Below are 25574 nucleotides of genomic sequence, written 5' to 3'. Positions count from 1 at the left end.
ACTCCGACTTCGAGGAACATTTTGGAGAATGGAATGCTCCGGAGATTCTGCACAATTCCCTTTGACCTGCCTCCTCCCTCCATCCCTCCCCCATTTCTCTCTAACATTCTAGGGTGGGCCCCACATAAAACATCCCAGGACGACTAGCTCGACTGCCCATATATTAGTTTTGGGGAGAGTTTACTCTGTCCCTCTCGTGAGAAGTGCCGCAGTTCAGCGAGCTCATGTGCGGATGTACCTCCAGAACTCCACTTCCTATGCTTCGTGAAATTAGGACAAATACTACGACAATTTGGAAGAAGAAAAATTTGCAGGGCAGCGAAGGGCGGGGCGCATGCATGCGGCCACCCGATTGCTTCAAGATTCATAAAGTTTTTTTTTATCATTTGCGTATGTTCTACTTATTGATGAGCTTAGATAGGTCCATGCATGCAACTTTTGATTAGGTTCTATCTTTTCAATCAAAAGTTTAATTTAAGTTTCGTTTGCATATGTGTGTTCATTGTGACGAGGAATTTCAAACAAGTCCAATCTTGAAGATGAACGACGCATCCCCGTGTCGCTCCCGAGAGCGCCCCGGGTGCTAAGAGCATCTACATCCGGACTTGGCAAATTCAACTCCTCAAACGCCTGCGGACGTGCCCGGGCGCGTCAGCCATGCCTTAAATAATGCATTCCACATCCGGATACCTCAAATCCATATTATTACATGCAACGTAAAGCGATCTTCAAGCGGAGCTTGTCCGGCTCCGTCGTGCCCATGTCCGGCAGCCAGCTGCGCTCCCCAGGGTATTGGTCCGGACGCTGGCAAGGTAGAGTAGGGCATGGGACACGAGCCGGCTCACAGGACTCAAGGCATCGCCGTCTCCCATGCCCTACTCTTCCTCGTTGGAGCCCGGAACCCGAACGGTACCGGTGGACGTCAAATCGATGATGGATCCCTCCTGGGACAAGCTATCGACATCCACCATGACGCGGTTGCGGCGTCTGGACTGCTGCACCATACAGGGCGCCGGAGAGGGCAACTTCACCTCGCCGACGTCCACCGCCGCAAGAGCTGTCGCCGCCTCCCGCGTCCGCTGCCTCGCACAGCGGGCACGCCATGCCATGTTTTCGTCGGACGATGCCCATGGTGCGGCCGGCTTCTCGGTGTTCCAATAGAGGGGTTGCGTGTCCGCCACGGTGTTCGGACGCCAGACGAACCGCACTGCCTCCAGTGAGGCAGCGACGACACACGTAGCGCCGGATCCATGCCGCATTTGAGCGGACGCAATGGATTTCCGACGGAAGGAGTCCGAGAACTTCCGTGCATGAGCCTCCTCCCGGGAGCGGTAGAGTGCAAGCCGGACGAACATCTCCTCCTCAGGTCCGTGTGGGATGAGCTTGGGGTCAATGAATCTGGAGGTGAAGGACTAGGATCCACTACCCGCCATGCCGGAGATTGCTAGACGAGAGCTTGGATGGCGGAGGGGATTGGCAGGGAGTGGAGAGAACTGGCTAGGGTTTGGTCCGGCGAGCGGATGGGGAGGAATATATGCGGTGTTGAGTGGGCCAGCGTAGGCCAGTCTGATGTGGCGGACGCGCCCGGGCACCCCCATATCTGCCCCATATCTAGGCTGGATATGAGGGGTGCCGGTCAGCCCAGGCGATTGAGGCCCATTTGAGGCGCCCATCCAGGTCAAAATTTCATGACCGGTTAGTGACCGGCTCGTCCGCCCAAGCGTTTATGGCGGGTTTGGGGTGGCCGACTGTATATGCTCTAACCATAGCCGCCGCCTGGAACCACACCGGCACTCCTCCCCCGGCCGCCGCCGAAGGGTGTCGCCAGCCAAAGGTCGCTCGACGTCAGTGGCTGCGGGGCGGTCTTCTTTCCCCCCTCGCTTGGGCTGGGTGGCGCGGGGCTCCCGTTCCCAAGAGGAAGTGTCGGCTTGCGCGACGACGTGACAACTAGCGAGCACGCAGAGCGGAGCTGCTTCCTCTGGCTGTGTTGCACTGCATGGAGGTCTAGGGAGGCACCGGGATGTGTCGGCGCGTCATGTTCCTCTGTGCCGGGTGGCTGCATGGAGCTATGCCCATATCCACGTTGGTGCTGGTGGTGATAACCCACAAGTACAAGAGATTAATTGTAGGCTTTCTTGATAAGTAAGAGTGTCGAACCCAATAAGGAGCTAAAGGTAGAACAAATATTCCCTCAAGTTCTATCGACCACCGATACAACTCCACGCAAACTTTACATTTGCTTTAGCTAGAACAAGTATAAAACTAGAAGTACTTTGTGTTGGGGAACGCAGTAATTTCAAAAAAAAATCTTACGCACACGCAAGATCCATCTAGGTGATGCATAGCAACGAGAGGGGAGAGTGTTGTCCACGTACCCTTGTAGACCGTAAGCGGAGGCGTTATGACAACGCTGTTGATGTAGTCGTACGTCTTCACGATCCGACCGATCCTAGCACCGAAAGTACGACACCTCCGCGACCTGCACACGTTTAGCTCAGTGACGTCCCACGGACTCTAGATCCAGCTAAGTGTCGAGGGAGTGTTTCGTCAGCACGACGACGTGATGATGGTGATGATGAAGTTACCGACGCAGGGCTTCGCCTAAGCACTATAACGATATGACCGAGGTGAAAATCTATGGAGGGGGGCACCACACACGGCTAAACAATCAACTTGTGTCTCGATGGGGTGCCCCCTCCCCGTATATAAAGGAGTAGAGGAGGGGGAGGGCCGGCCGTCTATGGCGCGCCTCAAGGGGGGAGTCCTACTCCTGGTGGGAGTAAGATTGCCCTTTCCCTTGTTGGAGTAGGAGAGAAAGGAAGGGGGAGAGAGAGGGAAGGAAGTGCCCCCCAATTCAGATTGGGCTTGGGGGGGGGGGGGCGCCCTCCACCTTGGCCGCCTCCTCCTCTCTCCCACTAAGGCCCAATAAGGCCCATCCACTCCCCGGGGGGTTCCGGTAACCCCCCGGTACTCCGGTAAATGCTCGAACTCACCCGGAACCATTCCGATGTCCAAACATAGTCTTCCAATATATCGATCTTTATGTCTCGAGCATTTCGAGACTCCTCGTCATATCCGTGATCATATCTGGGACTCCGAACTACCTTCGGTACATCAAAATATATAAACTCATAATACCGATCGTCACCGAACGTTAAGCGTGCGGACCCTACGGGTTTGAGAACTATGTAGACATGACCGTGACTCATCTCCGGTTAATAACCAATAGCGGAACCTGGATGCTCATGTTGGTTCCTACATATTCTACGAAGATCTTTATCGGTCAAACCGCATAACAACATATGTTGTTCCCTTTATCATCGGTATGTTACTTGCCCGAGATTAGATCGTCGGTATCTCAATACCTAGTTCAATTTCATATTCAAAAAAAATACCTAGTTCAATTTCATTACCGGTAAGTCTCTTTACTCGTTCCGTAATGCAACATCCCATAACTAACTCATTAGTCACATTGCTTGCAAGGCTTATAGTGATGTTGAAAGCACAAGTGCTCCCTTGGTGGTTTTGGTAATTAGTGTCAATATATCTCTTGTTGGACTAATGTTTTTATCTAGTATATTTCAGATAAGTTCAACAGATGGAGTGGCGTGGACAAGAGGATGTGGAACCTCTTCAAGATGCTAAGGACAAAGGATTGGCTCAAGCTCAAAAGCTCAAGGCTCTACATTTTCAGTTTAGTGATCCAAGATCACATTGAGTCCTTAGGAAAGCCAATACTATTAAAAAGGGGATGAGGTGTTGCTTAATGGCTTGCTTGCTCAAAGTGCTTAGTGATATGCTCCAAAGCCCTCAACCACTTTTCTCATATCCACATATGTCCCAAACCAAAAGAGAAAATCGGCCCTACCGATTTGATCCATCGGGCGCCACCGAGTTCACTTGACATAGCCACTGCCAGAAACCCTAATCAATTCGGTCTCACCGATGGGATCTTGCTACCTCTTGAGCACTGCATTGGTTTTCCCTTGAAGAGGAAAGGGTGATGCAGTAAAGCAGCGTAAGTATGTCCCTCAGTTTTTGAGAACCAAGGTATCAATCCAGTAGGAGACCACGCGCGAGTCACCTCGTACCTACACACACAAATAAGAACCTCGCAACCAACGCGATAAAGGGGTTGTCAATCCCTTCATGGCCACTTGCAAGAGTGAGATCTGATAGAGATGATAATAATAAGATAAATATTTTAGGTATTTTTATGATATAGGTTGAAAGTAAAGATTGCAAAATAAATAGACTGGAAACTTGTATGATGGAAAATAGACCCGGGGGCCATAGGTTTCACTAGTGGTTTCTCTCAAGATAGCATAAGTATTACGGTGGGTGAACAAATTACCGTCGAGCAATTGATAGAAAAGAGAATAATTATGAGAATATCTAGGCATGATCATGTATATAGGCATCACGTCCGAGACAAGTAGACCGAAACGATTCTGCATCTACTACTATTACTCCACACATTGACCGCTATCCAGCATGCATGTAGAGTATTAAGTTCATAAGAACAGAGTAATGCCTTAAGCAAGATGACATGATGTAGAGGGATAAGCTCATGCAATATGATGTAAACCCCATCTTTTTATCCTCGATGGCAACAATACAATACATGTCGTTTCCCTTTCTGTCACTGGGATCGAGCACCGCAAGATTGAACACAAAGCTAAGCACTTCTCCCATTGCAAGAAAGATCAATCTAGTAGGCCAAACCAAACTGATAATTCGAAGAGACTTGCAAAGATAAACCAATCATACATAAAAGAATTCAGAGAAGATTCAAATATTGTTCATAGATAAACTTGATCATAAACCCAAAATTCATCGGATCTCGACAAACACACCGCAAAATAAGATTACATCAAATAGATCTCTAAGAGAATCGAGGAGAACTTTCTATTGAGATCCAAAGAGAGAGAGAGAAGAAGCCATCTAGCTACTAGCTATGGATCCGAAGGTCTGAAGTAAACTACTCGCACATCATCGGAGGGCCATGGAGTTGATGTAGAGGCCCTCCGTGATCAATGCCCCTCCGGCGGAGCTCCGGAAAAGGCCCCAAGATGGGATATCTTGGGTACAAAAGGTTGCGGCGGTGGAATTAGGTTTTCGTGGTGCTCTTGGATGTTTGCGGGGTACATGGATATATATAGGAGGAAGAAGTAGGTCGGTGGAGCAACAAGGGGCCCACGAGGGTGGAGGGTGCGCCCAGGGGGGTGGGCGCGCCCCCTGCCTCGTGGCCTCCTCGATTGATTCTTGATGTCCACTCCAAGTCTCCTGGATCATGTTTGTTCCAAAAATAACGCTCCCAAGGTTTCATTCCGTTTGGAATCCGTTTGATATTACTTTTTGAAAGTGCTAGTGATCGACTAGAGGGGGGGTGAATAGGCGATTTTTATGAAAGTCTTCAAAATATGGAAGTTTCAAAGACAAACGATAGAAATAAACCTATTACCATGCAGCGGAAGGTAGACTACACTAAGCAAGCCATAGTCAAGTATTCAATGAAGTGAAAGCACAATGACTAATAGCAGCTAGGCAGTATAGATCAGGTAGGAAGATAGTGTTGGGGAACGTAGTAATTTCAAAAAATTTCCTACGCACACTCAAGATCATGGTGATGCATAGCAACGAGAGGGGAGAGTGTTGTCTATGTACCCTCGTAGACCGGAAGTGAAAGCGTTAGCACAACGCGGTTGATGTAGTCGTACGTCTTCACGGCCCGACCGATCAAGCACCGAAACTACGGCACCTCCGAGTTCTAGCACACGTTCAGCTCGATGACGATCCCCGGACTCCGATCCAGCAAAGTGTCGGGGATGAGTTCTGTCAGCACGACGGCGTGGTGACGATCTTGATGTTTTTCGGTCGCAGGGCTTCGCCTAAGCACCGCTACAATATTATCGAGGACTATGGTGGAGGGGGCACCGCACACGGCTAAGAGATCAATGATCAACTGTTATCTCCATGGGGTGCCCCTCTGCCCCTGTATATAAAGGAGTGGAGGAGGGGGCCGGCCAAGGAGGGTGGCGCGCCCTAGGGGGGAGTCCAATTCCCACAGGGAGTAGGACTCCCCTTTTTCCTATTAGGAGTAGGAGAGGGAAGGAAGAGGAAGGAGGGAGGAAGGAAAGGGGGGCCGGCCCCCTCCCAATTCGGATTGGGCTTGGGGGCGCGCCCCCTCCCTTGCTCCTTTCCCCTTTGTCGGTGTCAAAACCGGCGGATCTCGGGTAGGGGGTCCCGAACTGTGCATCTAGGCCGGATGGTAACAGGAGACAAGGGACGCGATGTTTTTTACCCAGGTTCGGGCCCTCTCGATGGAGGTAATACCCTACTCCTGCTTGATTAATATTGATGATATGGGCAGTACAAGAGTAGATCTACCATGAGATCAAGGAGGCTAAACCCTAGAAGCTAGCCTATGGTATGATTGTTGTGTATGGAGTTGATTGCCTACGGACTACAACCCTCCGGTTTATATAGACACCGGATAGGGTTAGGGTTACATGGAGTCGGTTACAATGGTAGGAGATCTTGAATATCTGCATCGCCAAGCTTGCCTTCCACGCCAAGGAAAGTCCCATCCGGACACGGGACGAAGTCTGCAATCTTGTATCTTCATAGTCCAGGAGTCCGGCTGAAGGTATAGTCCAGCTACCCGAACACCCCCTAATCCAGAACTCCCTCAGTAGCCCCTGAACCAGGCTTCAATGACGACGAGTCTGGCGCACAAATTGTCTTCGGCATTGCAAGGCGGGTTCCTCCTCCAAGTCCTTCATAGAAGATTGTAAACACCAATAGTAGTGTCCGGCTCTGCAAAATAAGCTTCCACATATTGCCATAGAGAGAATAATATTACCACAAATCAAATCTGCTGACGTATTCCGCAGTGCGTCATCACACTACGGCCAAGTCCTTTACTCGAATCGTTTTTACTTTTCCACCTCAGCATGTTTTGCGAGGCGGTTTCCTTGGCACGTCTTGTCAAAGCAGAGATCGTGTACCCCCTTTACGGGATTCTCATCAATACGTATGTGGGTAATCTAACCGCGCCACTTATCACGGTGCTTGGGAGGCAAGCGAGTTTTACTAGGCAGGTGGGGACGCACAACCGCATCCGCCCATATAAGGGGATAATGATCCACCTTTTTACCTACGCCTTCTTCCTCCTTTGACTTTCCATCTCCTGCGCACTCGAGCTCTAGCACCCAAGCCCGCACTTCCCACCTCAACCTTCTCCAGCAATGTCCAGAGCGGGAGGCAAGTGGATGGTCTCCTCCGTCACGGAGGGCCATGTCAAAAAGCTAAGGAAGGCTGGATACTTGTCCAAGGACATCGCGCACCGGCTTCCCGAGGAGGGGCAGCTTCTCCCCACCCCAAGGCCCCATGAGAGGGTAGTATTCCTTCCCCACTTCCTCCGCGGACTGGGTTTTCCACTCCACCCATTTGTCCGGGGGCTCATGTTTTACTATGGCCTGGATTTCCACGATCTGGCCCCGAACTTCGTCCTCAACATCTCGGCATTTATCGTCGTGTGCGAGGCTTTCCTCCGCATCCGCCCCCATTTCGGCCTCTGGCTCAAGACCTTCAACGTCAAGCCCAAGGTGGTGCGCGGCAGCCAGGCGGAGTGCGGAGGCGCCATGGCGGGCAAGATGGCCAACGTCCTATGGCTCGAGGGCTCCTTCGTGGAGACCCTGAAGGGGTGGCAATCGTGGTGATTTTACATCACCGAGCCGCGATCCGAAATGGATCGCAACCCCCGAGTTCTGATCCGGACCCCCCACGCGGCTTATGTCCTGGAAAGAGACGGGCCTATCGTGGGGCGACGAAAAAGAGGTGACTAGACTGCAGACATGCATCCAGTCCCTCGTGAGCAAGCCGATCAAGCTCGTCAATGTAGTCCAGGTTATGCTCGTCCGCCGGATCCTCCCGTGTCAACAACGGGACTTTAATCTGTGGGAGTTCGACCCGGCGCAGCACCAAACCATTAATAGGATCTTCGACACGACGTATGAAGACGTCTGGAAGGTGCTAACCAAAGGCGCCGAGGCTCCCACATCCGCTTCCGAGGACCGCGGATACAGCTCGCAGCGTCACGCTAGTGAGGTAAGCTATTTTCACCTTTTACAGGATGTTAAGTTTTTTCATAGTTTGACTCTATGCGGGATCTAAACTCCCTTACCTTTGACAGGCTTGGCGGGCGAAGTCCGGATTGATTAACTGTTCGGCTCCCTTGCCTAAAGACCCAGCCCCTACTCTCCTAGTGAAGCTGCTGGTTCCGGCGCCTTATGTGGTGCCGGAGAAGAAGGCCAAGAAGAAGAAGGCCACGGGGACTCGAAAGAGTGCCCGTAATGTGGTGGTGTCGGACTCGTCATCCGATGAGTCTGAGACGCTCTCCTCCCGTGAGAACGAGGAGGAGGAAGAAGAAAACTCTCCCCCTCCAACCGGGGGAGGAAAGAAAAGGAAGGCCGCCCCAACGGGGGAGGCCGAAGGGTCCAGGAAGAGGAAGACCCCTCCGCCGAACTACTCCCCTGACGCCGAAGAGGACGAAGAGGAGTGGCCAGATAGGGCCAAGCGTTCGGCGAAATCGTAAGTATTCGGATATCAGAGTAACTCATGACGTTCCTTTGACGCACAGCTTTCCCTAATGTCGAACATAATTATGCAGCCCGCCCCGGGCCGAACTCAACGAGTCATCGAGCGGCTCCCTGGATTCATCGGACGTGAACTCAGTTCCGCCCGCTGTCTCCCCCCGTACTGCGGACGACGCCGAAGTGGCGTCGCAACAAGCTCCGGGGCAGGAGGAGGTGGTCTTGGAGGAGCCGCAAGGCGACCTCCCGGACCCCAGGAGTAAAGGGGACAAGACCCCCCAGGGCTCCAAGTCCGGCTTTGTGCCGGACACCGCGCCGGAATCTTCAACAGTTCCGGACCGCGGTAGGTGAACTCCTTCCAAGAGGAGCAAGCCTTCTGAGCCAGCGGCCTCCGTCCAACTGGAGGTGCCGGACAATCTGCTTGAGGTGCTTGACGGCGCCTCCATCGACGAGGAGCACCATACTATTATGATTACGATGATCCAGAAGGTTCAGTCCACCAAGAGCGGACTGACTGAAGCTTGCGCTAGCCTTCTAACAGGCTTTGAGGTAAGTAAAAATATATAAAAATAGTACCACATAGACAGTAGCCCCTGATGCTTTGTTTGGCGTTCAGAAAGAAAAGCCGAATAGAGGATCTAGTAAATTTTGCAGGAGTCTAACAATAAAGAGTCAATATGCGTGTGCAGGCTTCGCTGCTATCAATTGCTGCACTGACTGCGGAGGTGGGTGTCCTAAAACAGGACCTCAAGCGGACCGAGCAAGAGCTTGGCCTTGCCAAGCGGCAGCTCGAGGAAAAAGAAGGTAGGAAATACCTTACAGAAAAAGTGCCTATAGAGAGGTGTGATTGCAAAGAACAATAGGATTGCACTGCTTATTATAGGGGCCACGACTGAGGTGGCGACCCCAAGCAGGCGTTGTCCGAGGCCAAAAAGAAAACGGCCGCGGAGCACACCGAGCGAGAGAAACTTGGGGCTCAGGTCGGCGAGGTGCAGCAAGAGCTTCAGGCTCTCATGAAAAAACATGAGAGTTTGGAGCTTGAGTCAAAGACCCAGGCGTCCGAGCTTGCGGCGGCCCTTGAGACTGCCAAGTCTGCCAAGGCCGAAGCCCAAAAGGCCCTCCAAGAGTTGGAGGAGATGAAGAAGATAGCAGTGGGTAAGGCATTCTTTATGCAAAGCAGAAATATAAAAGTAAACTACTTGTTACTTACCCGAATCCGGAGTTCTCCAGGGGCATTCGCAGATCTTCCCCGCAGCGTATCCGACGCTGCCGCATTCTACCGAGCTGAAGAGGGCAGCTCGACGGAGAAGGTGTTCTGGTCTCAGTATGCTGAGGCCGGACACCCTGTGCCCTTGAGCGACCAGCTAAAACAGCTGGTCGAGCTCCACAAGGCGGCCGAACAGGCCATGAAGGGCTTCATAGTTCGGCGGTGGCCCGGAGAGGCCCTGCCTGGGAGTTACTTCGGGCTGGTGAGGCGGCTGGTGGAGGCCTGTCCAAGGCTCGAGGTCATCAAGCGCTCCGTCTGCATCGAAGGTGCCCGTCGGGCCCTTGCCTGTGCAAAGGTGCACTGGGGTAAGCTGGACGGTGAGAAGCTTGTGAAGGACGGGCCGCCGCTGGGGAAGGAGCATCGCAAGCCCGAGAACTATTACAAGGATGTTCTTGCGGGTGCCCGCCTTGTGGCGGATGAATATACCAAGGATGTAATTTTGGAATAAACTCGCTCGTTTTTATCCGGTGCGCTGAAAACTTGTTCATAGGCGCTTAAGCAATGCTTGTTGAATTTAAAATATTATTTTCTGTGCGGCCGTTTATCAACCCCCATGCCACTAGTGCTGGGGTGTTCGGGATAAACCTGAGCGCTCTTTTGCCCATAGTTGGGTCCTTCGAGGGAGGCGCTCAGCACAACGAACCAGACAATCGGACTATAATGCTTGAACACTCTCACTTAGCCATAGAACTTTATAATTTTAAATTTCGGCGAAGCCCCTAGTTCGGAAGACCGAGTTCGGGGCGCTATCCACGCCTTGGCCGGACAAATCCGGCTCCTCGCTCGAAGTGGCATAAGTCTTTAGGGACTCGAAAAACCTCTCGAACAGTGACCGGTCTCTCGCCTCATCATGACAGTTAGTTTTAGCTTTCTCCACTGAGGTGCTTAACCCAGCTCAACCGGGGCACAATCGCAGTGGTTCTCCTAGTGCTACCTTAGCCGATATAGCGGAACGTAAGGCACCAAAACATAGGAGCCGGGCAAACCCAACTATTGACCCAAATCATGATTCGGAGCCGATGCATATAGTGCTATAAGTTCGGGGTGCCGCACTTGTTAAAGTGTACAGACTTCTCACACCATATTAAAGGGTATTGAAGCCCCTGGCGTACTTGCCGTACCACAGTGTACGGGTGAAACATGTCATTAATGAACATATATAAAAGAGAGTAATGCAGAAAATAGACAAAAGCTATGCATTGTTTATATAAAGGCTGCTGTCAGAGCAGAATGATACAAGTGGTATTATAAGGTAAAGATATTGGACTATTTAACATGTCCTAGCCAGGGGCAGGCCGCGGAATTGTATTCAAAACAGGTATACTGCTCGTAATAGAGACCACCTGGGGGTTCCATAATGCGGCATGGCTTGTCTGCCTCCCTGGATCTTGCATCATTTGTGCGGCAGTCGAATTGCCGAACAGGTCGTCCGAAGTATGGAGTCCTGAAAGTAAGAAAAAATTAAAAAAAGAATCCGGCAGCCCCTAGTACGTTTTAAGCCGTATTTTGGGCGTGCCGTTATTGTGCCCCTTCCCCTGTGCCCATGGTATTTCAAGGGCGTAGTTATGTACGCGAGGTACTAGTTTCGCTATGTCGCGAAAGCTGGGGTTGGGGCCGCATTGCTACGCTTGCTCAGAGTGTGCCAGGTGGTCCTGCTGTGGGTTACTCCGGGCGCGCTTGGCAGTGTCTAGCTTTTTAATGGCCGGACTGGAGAATTTCCTGAGAAGGCTACTTTGTACCTCCGCTGCGAGAGCCGCCGTATGCTCCTCCGTACGGAGGGAGCGTTCGGTGTTTTCGTTGACCGTAATTACTCCTCGAGGGCCTGGCATCTTAAGCTTGAGATATGCGTAGTGCGGCACCGCATTGAACTTTGCGAATGCGGTACGTCCGAGCAGGGCGTGATAGCCACTGCGAAACGGGACTATATCGAAGATTAACTCTTCGCTTCGGAAATTGTCCGGGGATTCGAAGACCACGTCAAGTGTTACTGAGCCTGTACAGTTGGCTTCTACACCTGGTATAACGCCTTTAAAGGTCGTTCTTGTGGGCTTAATCCTTGAGGGATCTATGCCCATTTTCCGCACTGTATCCTAATAAAGCAGGTTCAGGCTACTGCCGCCGTCCATGAGGACTCTTGTGAGATGAAATCCGTCGATGATTGGGTCGAGAACCAATGCGGCAAAGCCGCCATGACGGATGCTAGTGGGATGGTCCCTTCGATCAAAAGTGATCGGGCAGGAGGACCATGGGTTGAACTTTGGGGCGACTGGCTCTATCGCGTATACATCCCGTAGCGCACGCTTCCGCTCCCACTTGGGAATGTGGGTTGCGTATATCATGTTCACCGTCCGCACTTGTGGGGGAAAGCCCTTCTGTCCATTGTTGTTTGGCGGCTTGGGCTCCTCGTCGTCGCTGTGCAGCCCCTTGTCTCTGTTTTTGGTCCTTAACTTGCCTGCCTGCTTGAACACCCAACAATCCCTGTTAGTGTGATTGGCTGGCCTTTCGGGGGTGCCATGTATCTGGCACAAGCGATCAAGTATTCGGTCCAAACTGGACGGGCCCTGAGTATTCTTTTTGAATGGCTTTTTCCGCTGACCGGATTTATAGCCTTGGAATCCGGCATTGATTGCCGTGTCTTCATTGCTGTCGCTGTTAACGCGGCGTTTTGCTTATTCTGACGTGTCCTGCCACTTTTTTCCTTGGTATCCGAATTACCAGGGTTCTTTGATAAGTTGTTACTGCGAGCTAGCCAGCTGTCTTCTCCCGCACAAAAGCGGGTCATGTGTGTCGTGAGGGCTGCCATGGATTTCGGCTTTTCCTGTCCCAGGTGTCGGGCAAGCCACTCGTCGCGGATGTTATGCTTGAAGGCTGCTAGGGCCTCTGCGTCCGGACAGTCGACTATCTGGTTTTTCTTTGTTAGGAACCGTGTCCAGAATTGTCTGGCCGATTCTTCTGGCTGCTGAATTATGTGGCTTAAGTCGTCGGCATCCGGCGGTCGCACGTAAGTGCCCTGGAAGTTGTCAAGGAATGCGGCTTCCAGGTCCTCCCAAGAACCGATTGAGTCTGCTGGCAAGCTGTTAAGCCAATGCCGGGCCGGTCCTTTAAGTTTGAGCGGGAGGTATTTGATGGCGTGTAGATCATCGCCGCGTGCCATGTGGATGTGAAGGAGATAATCCTCGATCCATACCGCCAGATCTGTTGTGCCATCGTATGATTCGATGTTTACGGGTTTGAAACCCTCTGGGATTTTATGATCCATTACTTCATTCGTGAAGCATAGCGGGTGTGCGGCGCCTCTGTACTGGGCTATATCACGACGCAGCTCGGAAGAGCTATGTCTGTTGTGTTCGGCCCGGCCGGATTTGTTGTATCCGGAGTAAAGATCATTGTCACATGCCGTAGGGCGCCTGCGCGATCCGTAGATCGATCTTGTTTGTCTTGCCTTATCCTCCAGTATGTCTCGCAGGTCGGGCGCATTTTCCCGTGCCTTAGTTGAGCGGCGTCGGGGCATGGCTTGGGTGGAGGGCCGAGAGGCCTCTCTGTCGCGGCCGCGAGGTGGCCGGTCTGCCATGTCATGCGCTGGTGATGTAGGTGCTTCCTCCTCTGATCGGGGTAGCGGCCTGCGCTTCGGGTAACTCTTGGAGGGGCGTTCGAGTTCGTACTCTTCGGCCGCAAGGACTTCAGTCTGTCTGTCAGCTAGCAAATCTTGGGCAGCTCTAAGCTGTTGCTGCTTTTTCTTGAGGCTGCTTGCCGTGGCTAAAAGCCTGCATTTAAAACGCTCTTGTTCGGCGGGGTCTGATGGTATAACGAATTCGTCGTCATCGAGGCTTGCCTCGTCTTCGGAGGGAGGCGTGTAGTTATCATCCTCAACCTCTCGGTCTGCCGCTCTCTCATGAGGGCTGGCTTCTCCATCTTCCTGTGCCGAATCTTGTTGAGGTGGGTGTTCTTCGGCGCTATCCGGGGTAGTATTATCTCCCGTGCCGGAATCACCGTTTTTTGCTTTGGCGGGATTTAGAGCGGCGCCGCTGACGCCGGCGCTTTGGCTGTTTCTTGGGGGCGTCATCCCCCACTGTTCCATCGCCATCTCCTACTTTTGGAGTATCCACCATATATATGTCATATGAGGAGGTGGCCTTCCAGTGCCCTACAGGTGCTGGTTCCTGTTTGTCTCCTACATCGTCGTCCATGCCGTCGATGTCTTCGGAGCTGAAGTCAAGCATGTCGGTTAGATCGTCGACAGTGGCTACAAAGTGGGTGGTGGGTGGGGTTTGAATTTCCTCATCGTCCGTATCCCACCCTCGCTGAACGTAGTCCGGCCAGGGCTCTCCTGATAAAGAGAGAGACTTAAGAGAATTTAGGATGTCGCCAAAAGGCGAATGCTGAAAGATGTCTGCGGTGGTGAACTCCATTATCGGCGCCCAATCGGATTCAATTGGTAGGGACGCGGCGGGTTCGGAGTCCAGATCCTCGGAGTCACGGGTCATGCATAGTGCGGGGCTAGCGTTTGGCTCGATCCCTTTCGGGATCGCAGCCCCCGAGGTGATGTCCAACCGCTCATCCTCGATTGGCGCAATAGGCTCCAAGTTAGGGGTCGGAACCGATGCGTGTGCGGCCTCCAGGACACTGTCCGGGGGCAGAGCTAGATCATGCCCCTCGAGATAGTGCGGCGCGCTTGGCCGTGGCTCGAGCCCGTCAAAGATCAAGTCTCCGCAGATGTCAGCCGTGTAGTTTAAGCTTCCAAACCTGACTTGATGGCCAGGGGCGTAGCTTTCGATCTGCTCCAGGTGGCCGAGCGAATTGGCCCGCAGAGCGAAGCCGCCGAAGACGGAGATCTGTTCGGGGAGAAAAGTCTCACCCTGGACCGTATCGTTGTTGATGATCAAAGGAGCCATCGGGCCTAAAGGCGATGACACAGAGGAACTCTCAATGAAAGCACCAATGTCGGTGTCAAAACCGGCGAATCTCGGGTAGGGGGTCCCGAACTGTGCGTCTAGGCCGGATGGTAACAGGAGACAAGGGACGCGATGTTTTTTACCCAGGTTCGGTCCCTCTCGATGGAGGTAATACCCTACTCCTGCTTGATTAATATTGATGATATCGGTAGTACAAGAGTAGATCTACCACGAGATCAAGGAGGCTAAACCCTAGAAGCTAGCCTATGGTATGATTGTTGTGTATGGAGTTGATTGCCTAGGGACTACAACCCTCCGATTTATATAGACACCGGATAGGGTTAGGGTTACATGGAGTCGGTTACAATGGTAGGAGATCTTGAATATCTGCATCCCCAAGCTTGCCTTCCATGCCAAGGAAAGTCCCATCCGGACACGGGACGAAGTCTTCAATCTTGTATCTTCATAGTCCAGGAGTCCGGCTGAAGGTATAGTCCGGCTACCCGAACACCCCCTAATCCAGGACTCCCTCACCCTCCGTTCCACTAAGGCCCAATAAGGCCCATATACCTCCCGGGGGGTTCCGATAACCTCCCGGTGATCCGGTATTGTCCAAATCTCACCCGAAACCTTTCCGGTGTCCAAATATAGTCGTCCAATATATCGATCTTTTTGTCTCGACCATTTCGAGACTCCTCATCAAGTCCGTGATCACATTCGGGACTCCAAACAACCTTCGGTACATCAAAATATATAAACTCATAATGAAACTGTCATCGTAACGTTAAGCGTGCGGACCCTACGGGTTCGAGAACAATGTAGACATGACCGAGACACGTCTCCGGTCAATAACCAATAGCGGAACCTGGATGCTCATATTGGCTCCTACATATTCTACGAAGATCTTTATCGGTCAGACCGCATAACAACATACGTTTGTTCCCTTTGTCATCGGTATGTTACTTGCCCGAGATCCGATCATCGGTATCTCAATACCTAGTTCAATCTCGTTACCGGCAAGTCTCTTTACTCGTTCCGTAATACATCATCTCGCAACTAACTCAATAGTTGCAATGCTTGCAAGGCTTATAGTGATGTGCATTACCGAGTGGGCCCATAGATACCTCTCCGACGATCGGAGTGACAAATCCTAATCTCGAAATACGCCAACCCAACAAGTACCTTCGGAGACACCTATAGAGCACCTTTATAATCACCCAGTTACGTTATGACGTTTGGTAGCACACAAAGTGTTCCTTCGGTAAACGGGAGTTGCATAATCTCATAGTCATAGGAACATGTATAAGTCATGAAGAAAGCAATAGCAAAAAACTAAACGATCAAGTGCTACGCTAACGGAATGGGTCAAGTCAATCACATCATTCTCCTAATGATGTGATCCCGTTAATCAAACGACAACTCTTTGTCTATGGCTAGGAAACATAACCATCTTTGATCAACGAGCTAGTCAAGTAGAGGCATACTAGTGACACTCTGTTTGTCTATGTATTCACACATGTATCATGTTTCCGGTTAATACAATTCTAGCATGAATAATAAACATTTATCATGATATAAGGAAATAAATAATAACTTTATAATTGCCTCTAGGGCATATTTCCTTCAGTCTCCCACTTGCACTAGAGTCAATAATCTAGTTCACATCGCCATGTGATTTAACACCAATAGTTCACATCACCATGTGATTAACACCCATAGTTCACATCGTCATGTGACCAACACTCAAAGGGTTTACTAGAGTCAATAATCTAGTTCACATCGCTATGTGATTAACACCCAAAGAGTACTAAGGTGTGATCATGTTTTGCTTGTGAGAGAAGTTTAGTCAACAGGTCTGCTACATTCGGATCCGTATGTATTTTGCAAATTTCTATGTGAAGAATGCTCTGCACGGAGCTACTCTAGCTAATTGCTCCCACTTTAAATACGTATCCAGATTGAGACTTTGAGTCATCTGGATCAGTGTCAAAACTTGTATTGACGTAACCCTTTACGACGAACCTTTTGTCACCTCCATAATCGAGAAACATATCCTTATTCCACTAAGGATAATTTTGACCAATGTCTAGTGATCTACTCCGAGATCACTATTGTACCTCCCTGCTAGACTTATAGCAAGACACACATCAGGTCTGGTACACAACATTGCATACATGATAGAGCCTATGGCTGAAGCATAGGGAACATCTTTCATTTTCTCTCTATCTTCTGCAGTGGTCGGGCATTGAGTCTTACTCAACTTTACACCTTGTAACACAGGCAATAATCATTTCTTTGCTTGATCCATTTTTAACTTCTTCAAAACTTTGTCAAGGTATGTGCTTTGTGAAAGTCCAATTAAGCGTCTTGATCTATCTCTATAGATCTTAATGCCCAATATGTAAGCAGCTTCACCGAGGTCTTTCATTGAAAAACTCTTATTCAAGTATCCCTTTATGCTATCCAGAAATTCTATATCATTTCCGATTAGCAATATGTCATCCACATATAATATCAGAAATGCTACAGAGCTCCCACTCACTTTCTTGTAAATACAGGCTTCTCCAAAATTCTGTATAAAACCAAATGCTTTGATCACACTATCAAAACGTTTATTCCAACTCCGAGATGCTTGCACCAGTCCATAAATGGATCGCTGGAGCTTGCACACTTTGTTAGCTCCCTTTGGATCGACAAAACCTTCCGGCTGCATCATATACAACTCTTCTTCCAGAAATCCATTCAGGAATGCAGTTTTCTTTATCCATTTGCCAGATTTCATAAAATGCGGCAATTGCTAACATGATTCAGACAGACTTAAGCATAGATACGAGTGAGAAACTCTCATCGTAGTCAACACCTTGAACTTCTCGTAAACCTTTTTGCGACAATTCTAGCTTTGTAGATAGTAATACTACTATCAGCGTCCCTCTTCCTCTTGAAGATCCATTTAATCTCAATGGCTCGCCGATCAATGGGCAAGTCAATCAAAGTCCATACTTTGTTCTCATACATGGATCTCATCTCAAATTTCATGGCCTCAAGCCATTTCACGAAATATGGGCTCATCATCGCTTCCTCATAGTTCATAGGCTCATCATGGTCAAGTAACATGACTTCCAGAACAGGATTACCGTACCACTCTGGTGTGGATATCACTCTGGTTTACCTACGAGGTTCAGTAGTAACTTGATCTGAAGTTACATGATCATCATCATTAGCTTCCTCACTAATAGGTGTAGTAGTCACAGGAACAGATTTCTGTGATGAACTACTTTCCAATAAGGGAGCAGGTACAGTTACCTCATCAAGTTCTACTTTCCTCCCACTCACTTCTTTCGAGAGAAACTCCTTCGCTAGAAAGGATCCATTCTCAGTAATGAATAACTTGCGTTCGGATTTGTGATAGAAGGTGTACCCAATATTTTCTTTTGGGTATCCTATGAAGATGCACTTCTCCGATTTGGGTTTGAGCTTATCAGGTTGAAACTTTTTCACATAAGCATTGAAACCTCAAACTTTAAGAAACAACAGCTTTGGTTTCTTGCTAAACCATAGTTCATACGGTGTCATCTCAACAGATTTAGATGGTGCCCTATTTAACGTGAATGTAGCTGTCTCTAATGCATAACCCTAAAACGATAGTGGTAGATCGGTAAGAGACATCATAGATTGCACCATATCTAATAAAGTACAGTTATGATGTTCGGACACACCATTACACTGTGGTGTTCCAGGTGGCGTGAGTAGTGAAACTATTTCATATTGTTTTAACTGAAGGCCAAACTCGTAACTCAAATATTTGTCTCTGCGATCAGATCGTAGAAACTTTATTTTCTTGTCACGATGATTTTCCACTTCACTCTGAAGTTTTTTGAACTTTTCAAATGTTTCAGACTTATGTTTCATCAAGTAGATATACCCATATCTGCTCAAATCATCTGTCAAGGTCAGAAAATAACGATACCTGCCGCGAGCTTCAATATTCATCAGACTGCATACATCAGTATGTATTATTTCCAATAAGCCAGTTGCTTGCTCCATTGTTCCGGAGAACGGAGTCTTAGTCATCTTGCCCATGAGGCACAGTTCACAAGCATCAACTGATTCATAATCAAGTGATTCCAAAAGCCCATCAGCATGGATTTTCTTCATGCGCTTTACACCAATATGACCTAAACGGCAGTGCCACAAATAAGTTGCACTATCATTATTAACTTTTGCATCTTTTGGCTTCAATATTATGAGAATGTGTATTACCACAATCGGGATCCAACAAACCATTTTCATTGGGTGTATGACCATAGAAGGTTTTATTCATGTAAACAGAACAACAATTTATTCTCTTACTTAAATGAATAACCGTATTGCAATAAACATGATCAAATCATATTCATGCTCAACGCAAACACCAAATAACACTTATTTCGGTTCAACACTAATCCCATAAGTATAGGGAGTGTGCGATGATGATCATATCAATCTTGGAACCACTTCCAACACACATCGTCACTTCACCCTTAACTAGTTTCTGTTCATTCTGCAACTCCCGTTTCGAGTTACTACTCTTAGCAACTGAACCAGTATCAAATACCGAGGGGTTGCTACGAACAATAGTAAAATACACATCAATAATCTGTATATCAAATATACCTTTTGTTCACTTTGCCATCCTTCTTATACGCCAAATACTTGGGGCAGTTCCGCTTCCAGTGACCAGTCCCTTTGCAGTAGAAGCACTTAGTCTCAGGCTTAGGACCAGACTTGGGCTTCTTCACTTGAGCAGCAACTTGCTTTCCATTCTTCTTGAAGTTCCCTTTCTTTCCCCTTGCCCTTTTCTTGAAACTAGCGGTCTTGTTAATCATCAACACTTGATGCTCTTTCTTGATTTCTACCTTCATCGATTTCATCATCATGAAAAGCTCGGGAATCATTTTCATCATCCCTTGCATACTATAGTTCATCATGAAGTTCTACTAACTTGGTGATGGTGACTAGAGAATTATGTCAATCACTATTTTATCTGGAAGATTAACTCCCACTTGATTCAAGCAATTGTAGTACCCATACAATCTGAACACATGCTCACTGCTTGAGCTATTCTCCTCCATCTTTTAGCTATAGAACTTGTTGGAGACTTCATATCTCTCAACTCAGGTATTTGCTTGAAATATTAACTTCAACTTTTGGAACATCCATATGATCTATGACGTTCAAAACGTCTTTGAAGTCCCGATTCTAAGCTGTTAAGCATGGTGCACTAAACTATCAAGTAGTCATCATATTGAGCTAGCCAAACGTTCATAACGTTTGTATCTGCTCCTGTAATAAGTCTGTCACCTATTGGTGCATCAAGGACATAATTCTTCTATGCAGCAATGAGGATAAACCTCAGATCATGGATCCAATCCGCATCATTGCTACTAACATCTTTCAACTTAGTTTTTCTCTAGGAACATATCAAAAATAAAACAGGGGAGCTAAACGCGAGCTATTGATCTACAACATAGATATGCTAATACTACCAGGACTAAGTTCATGATAAATTTAAGTTCAATTAATCATATTACTTAAGAACTCCCACTTAGAAAGACATCCCTCTAATCTTCTAAGTGATTACGTGATCCAAATCAACTAAACCATAACCGATCATCACATGAAATGGAGTAGCTTTCAATGGTGAACATCAATATGTTGATCATATCTACTATATGATTCACGCTCGACCTTTCAGTCTCAGTGTTCCGAGGCCATATCTGCATATGCTAGGCTCGTCAAGTTTAACCTGAGTATTCTACGTGTGCAAAACTGGCTTGCACCCGTTGTAGATGGACGTAGAGCTTATCACACCCGATCATCACGTGGTGTCTGGGCACGACGAACTTTGGCAACGGTGCATACTCACGAAGAACACTTTTATCTTGAAATTTAGTGAGAGATCATCTTATAATGCTACCACTACTAGGAAAAGGGCTATAGATAGGATTGATACTAATGGCGCACCATGGAAGCAGTGCGCCACTACTATATACTAATGGCGCACCGGTTGGTGATGCGCCATTAGTGTGGAAGACACTAATGGCGCACCACAAACAGGGTGCGCCACTAGTATTAAATTATTATTTTTCCATTTTTCCATACATACTAATGGCGCATCAGGTCGAAGTGCACCATTACTAGTTCTAAGTAGTAATGGCGCACCAAGCAGACAGTGCGCCATTACTGTAAAAAAAATTATTCTTTTTTTTGCAAAACTACTAATGGCTCATCGTTTCACAGTGCGCCATTACTAGTTTAAACTAGTAATGGCGCACTATTACCTGGTGCACCATTAGTAAGTATATATATATATATATATATATTTACTTTTTTGCAAAACTACTAATGGCGCACCACCTGCAGGTGCGCCATTAGTAACCAGGGTTACTAATGGCGCATTTGCTGGTGGTGCGCCATTAGTAACCTGGGACCCCAACAAGATATTTTGGACATCCCCACACCTACCCACTCACTTTCCCCACTTCATTCCCTCCACCTCCTTCTCCAAGCTTTCGGCCATCTCCTCCTCCTCACCTCATTTCCACCATAGATTCATCAAAATTAAGTGGTGAAATTACCTTTTTTCGATAGGTAAGTAAGGGGAAAGCTATCTTCATGATGTAGATCTACTTTTTTTCTCCCTAGCTCGCTCCAACAACATGCACATGCACTTTTTCTGGCCTAGCTAGATCTATGTATGTTTGTGGTGTTGCATGTGTTTGTGGTGTTGCATATATGTTTGTGTTTGAAGGTACCAGTATTTGAAATGCGATAGTTGCCAATATTTTTCCGGAATGTTTTGATTCATTTCCGTTTCGGCGAGAATTTTGGCACTATGCATTCTTTTTGGTCCTATTTTTAGGGAAGGTCATGCCAAATTTTTTCTTGGTTCTAAAATACCGTTTTGCTCTACCCCGCAGGCGACCATTTTCCGCACGATGACTGAAGGCATCGTGAATAGGTTTTTGAGCTCCGTGAAGGCCGAGATGCTTCAAAAGAATGAGATGGAGATAAGATGTCCGTGTCGAAGATGCAAGCTAAAGAGCCTTATTGCGGACCCGGATTCCTGGCAGGTGCGGGACCACCTGCTCTTGCGTGGTTTCATGGATGGCTATCGGTGGCAAGGTGATGAAGATGACTATGAAGTCGTCCATGGGGGCCGGGCAAGAAATGAGGAAGGGCAACAAGACAAGTACCACCGCGGCGAGGGCGGGCGAGAAGACGAAGAATCGCCAGGACATGATCACGACGGTGATGCTGTACACAGTCATCATGTAGAAGATGTCGTACATGATGATGAGGAAGATCAAGACGAAGGGCATGATCATGTAGATGAAGATGCCGGAGCAGACGACGATGGAGGCTGGGTGCAGGACCCTCATATTCAAGAGCTGCTTCTCAAGCAGACGGATAACACAAGAGCTGCCGCCCGAGAGAAAGCCAAGCTGGATCAACTAGAGATAGACGCGGTTACTCCATTGTATGAAGGATGCAGGCCCGAGGATACCCGCCTGAAAGTAACGCTCATGGCTCTGGAGATGAAGGTAAAACACAAAATGACCGACGCATGCTTCGACGAGAACATGTCATTCTGGCACGAACGTCTTCTCAAGGGGAACAAGTGCCTGACCAGTTTCGAGGAGGCGAAGAAAATAGTGTGTCCTCTGGATTTATCACACGTGAACTACCATGTGTGCATGAACAATTGTATCATTTATCGGGATGAGCACACGGAGTCTACCATATGTCCGGTGTGCGGCGTCACTCGATACAAGAAGAGGAAGAAAGCTCCTCGAAAATTGGTGTGGTACTTTCTGATCACTCCTTTCTGATCACTACTTAAATTTAGCGGTATTTCACGGACCCTAAGGTAGAAAAGCTCCTGCGTTGGCACGCGGATAGGGAGGAGAAGAAGCAGGAAGATGACGGAAATGATCCGGAGATAAATAAAAAAGACAAGATGCTGAGTCACCCTAAGGATGCGAGCCAATGGCAAGCGTTGAACTTTGAATACCCAGAATTTGGGAAGGATCCAAGGAACATCGTGCTGGGCGCGAGCACCGATGGAGTCAATCCGTTTGGCAGCCAGAGAAGCACACATAGCACCTGGCCTGTGTTTATGTGGATGTACAACCTTCCCCCTGGTTGTGCATGAAGAGGAAGTACATTCACATGAGTATGCTAATTGAAGGGCCGAAACAACCAGGGAACAACATCAATCTGTATCTGGGGCTGCTGAAGGAGGAGCTAGACACGTTGTGGAAAACGCCAGCCAATACATGGGACGCCGCAGAGAAAGAATATTTCCCTATGAGAGCCGCACTGCTCACGACGGTGCACGACTATCTCGGTTACGGATATCTCGCGGGGCAGGTAGTCCACGGATTTTCTGGATGCGTAAGGTGCATGGATGACACAACGTATCGCCAGCTAGATAGAGATCCCGGGTCCTCGAAAACCGTGTTCATGGGACATCGAAGGTGGCTTCGCGATGATGACCCGTGGAGGAAACACAAGGATCTGTTCGATGGTGAAATCAAACCCCGAAAACGCCCGTGTACGAGGAGCGGCGAGGAAATAGACGAGCTGTTGAAAAATTGGAAAGACTGCCCACTATCGGGAAAGAAGCAAAAGGCGCCAGAGCCGGGAAAGAAGCGAAAGGCGCCAGAGCCGCTGCTGAAGGTATGGAAAACGAGGTCTGTTTTCTGGGACTTGCCGTACTGGAAGATCCACCGTGTGCCTCACAGCCTTGATGTCATGCATATCACAAAGAACGTGTGCGAGAGTCTGCTTGGTACCCTGCTCAACATGCCAGAGAGGACCAAAGATGGGCCGAAAGCAAGGGCAGACTTGAAATCAATGGGCATCAGGCAGGAGCTTCACGCTAATGATGATGATGATGATGATGATGATGATGATTTTGATGATGATGAGGCGAAGCAGGACACAGAAAGTCGTCGCAAAGGCAAAAAGGCCAAGAAGACCGGAAATGACTACCCTCCCGCGTGCTTCACTTTAAGTCAGGAGGAGATCGAGCAGTATTTCACCTGCCTCCTAGGAGTAAAACTTCCTTACGGTTACGCGGGGAAGATAAGAAGATACCTAGACCCAGCGAAGTAGAAGTTCACCAGAATGAAGTCTCACGACTGTCACGTGCTGATGACGCAGATACTTCCAGTTGCAATCCATGGGATCATGGACGCGCACGTCCGTGAAACGCTATTTGGCCTATGCAACTTTTTCGACGTCATCTCTCGGAAGTCGATTGGCGTGAGGCAACTCAGAAGGCTACAGGAAGAGATCGTGGTGATACTATGCGAGCTTGAGATGTACTTCCCGCCCGCATTCTTCGACGTTATGGTGCATCTGCTGGTCCATATCATGGAGGATATCATCCAACTCGGGCCGACGTTCCTGCACAACATGATGCCATTTGAAAGGATGAATGGTGTCATCAAAGGATACGTTCGCAACATGTCACATCCAGAGGGAAGTATAGCCAGGGGCTTTCTGACCGAAGAGTGCATCTCCTACTGCACGAATTATCTAGGCATCGGGAACCCCGTTGGTCTGCCCGTCAACAGGCACCTTGGCAGGCTCGCTGGATGGAGTCACCGTGAGGGTCGCCGCGAAATGCATGTCGACTTTGAGGTTTGACTCGCCGACTTTGAAAGAGCAAACCTAGTCGCGCTACAACACATAGACGTGGTCGATCCTTGGGTGGTAGAGCACAAAACCTTTATTGAGAAGACGTACAATGACCGAGGCCAACAGAGGATGGACGGAGATATACTCAAAGAGCACAACTCATGTTTCACGCGTTGGTTCAAGCAAAAGCTTCTGTCGTACCCTTTACATGAAGATTCTTCCACGGAAGAACAACTCATATTCGCCTTGTCACAGGGCGCCGAGCACAACCTGATGACCTATGAGGCGTACGATATCAACAGCTACACATTCTACACCGAGGACAAGGACATGAAGAGCGATGGTTATCAGAACTCCAGGGTAACGATGGAATCCTACACCGGTAACGACAAGGACAGATACTATGGAAGGATCGAGGAGATCTGGGAGCTGAGCTACGCTGGAGAGAAGGTCCCGATGTTCCGTGTCAGATGGGCCAAGAGCATCGTAAAAGAAGACTGGTATTTCACCACCATGGTTATACCCGAAGCCAAATCCAAGACCGCGGGCGCAAACGTCACCGCGAAAAATGAGCCATGGGTACTGGCTTCCCAAGTGGACCAATGCTTCTTCATTACCGACCCGTCAAAGCCTAGTCGTGTTGTCGTGAGGAGAGGCAAAAGGAAGATCATCGGAATGGATGGAGTAGCCAATGAGCAAGACTTCGACAAGTACGGCGACCCGAAGATCGAACATGACGACGACGATGAAGTAGCAGCATACACCACAAGAAGAAGCAGGACCACCCTACCTAAAGGATGTCCGTTCCACAGAAGAACTCCATTTGCAAAAAAGAAGGGCAAGAAGATTGTGAACAGATAGCTAGCTAGCTAAGATCGATTGTATTTAAATCGTAGTCTTCATTTGTCGATTGTATTACATGGGCATTTTTTGAACTCATGAATATTTTTAAATTTCATGGGCACTTTTCGAATTCATGTATATTTTTTCAAATTTGATGAATATTTTTAAATCTCGATCGCTATCCCCCTTCATCTCGATCTCGACCCCCCCGCACCCTCCCCCGCTAGCTCCACCGCCTCCAACGACCCACCGCACCCTCCCCCACTCCACCGCCGCCGCCGACCCACC

This window comes from Triticum dicoccoides, chromosome 5A, assembly GCF_002162155.2.
Source record: "Triticum dicoccoides isolate Atlit2015 ecotype Zavitan chromosome 5A, WEW_v2.0, whole genome shotgun sequence".
Taxonomy (NCBI): domain Eukaryota; kingdom Viridiplantae; phylum Streptophyta; class Magnoliopsida; order Poales; family Poaceae; genus Triticum; species Triticum dicoccoides.
Note: the sequence above shows the minus strand (reverse complement) of the source record.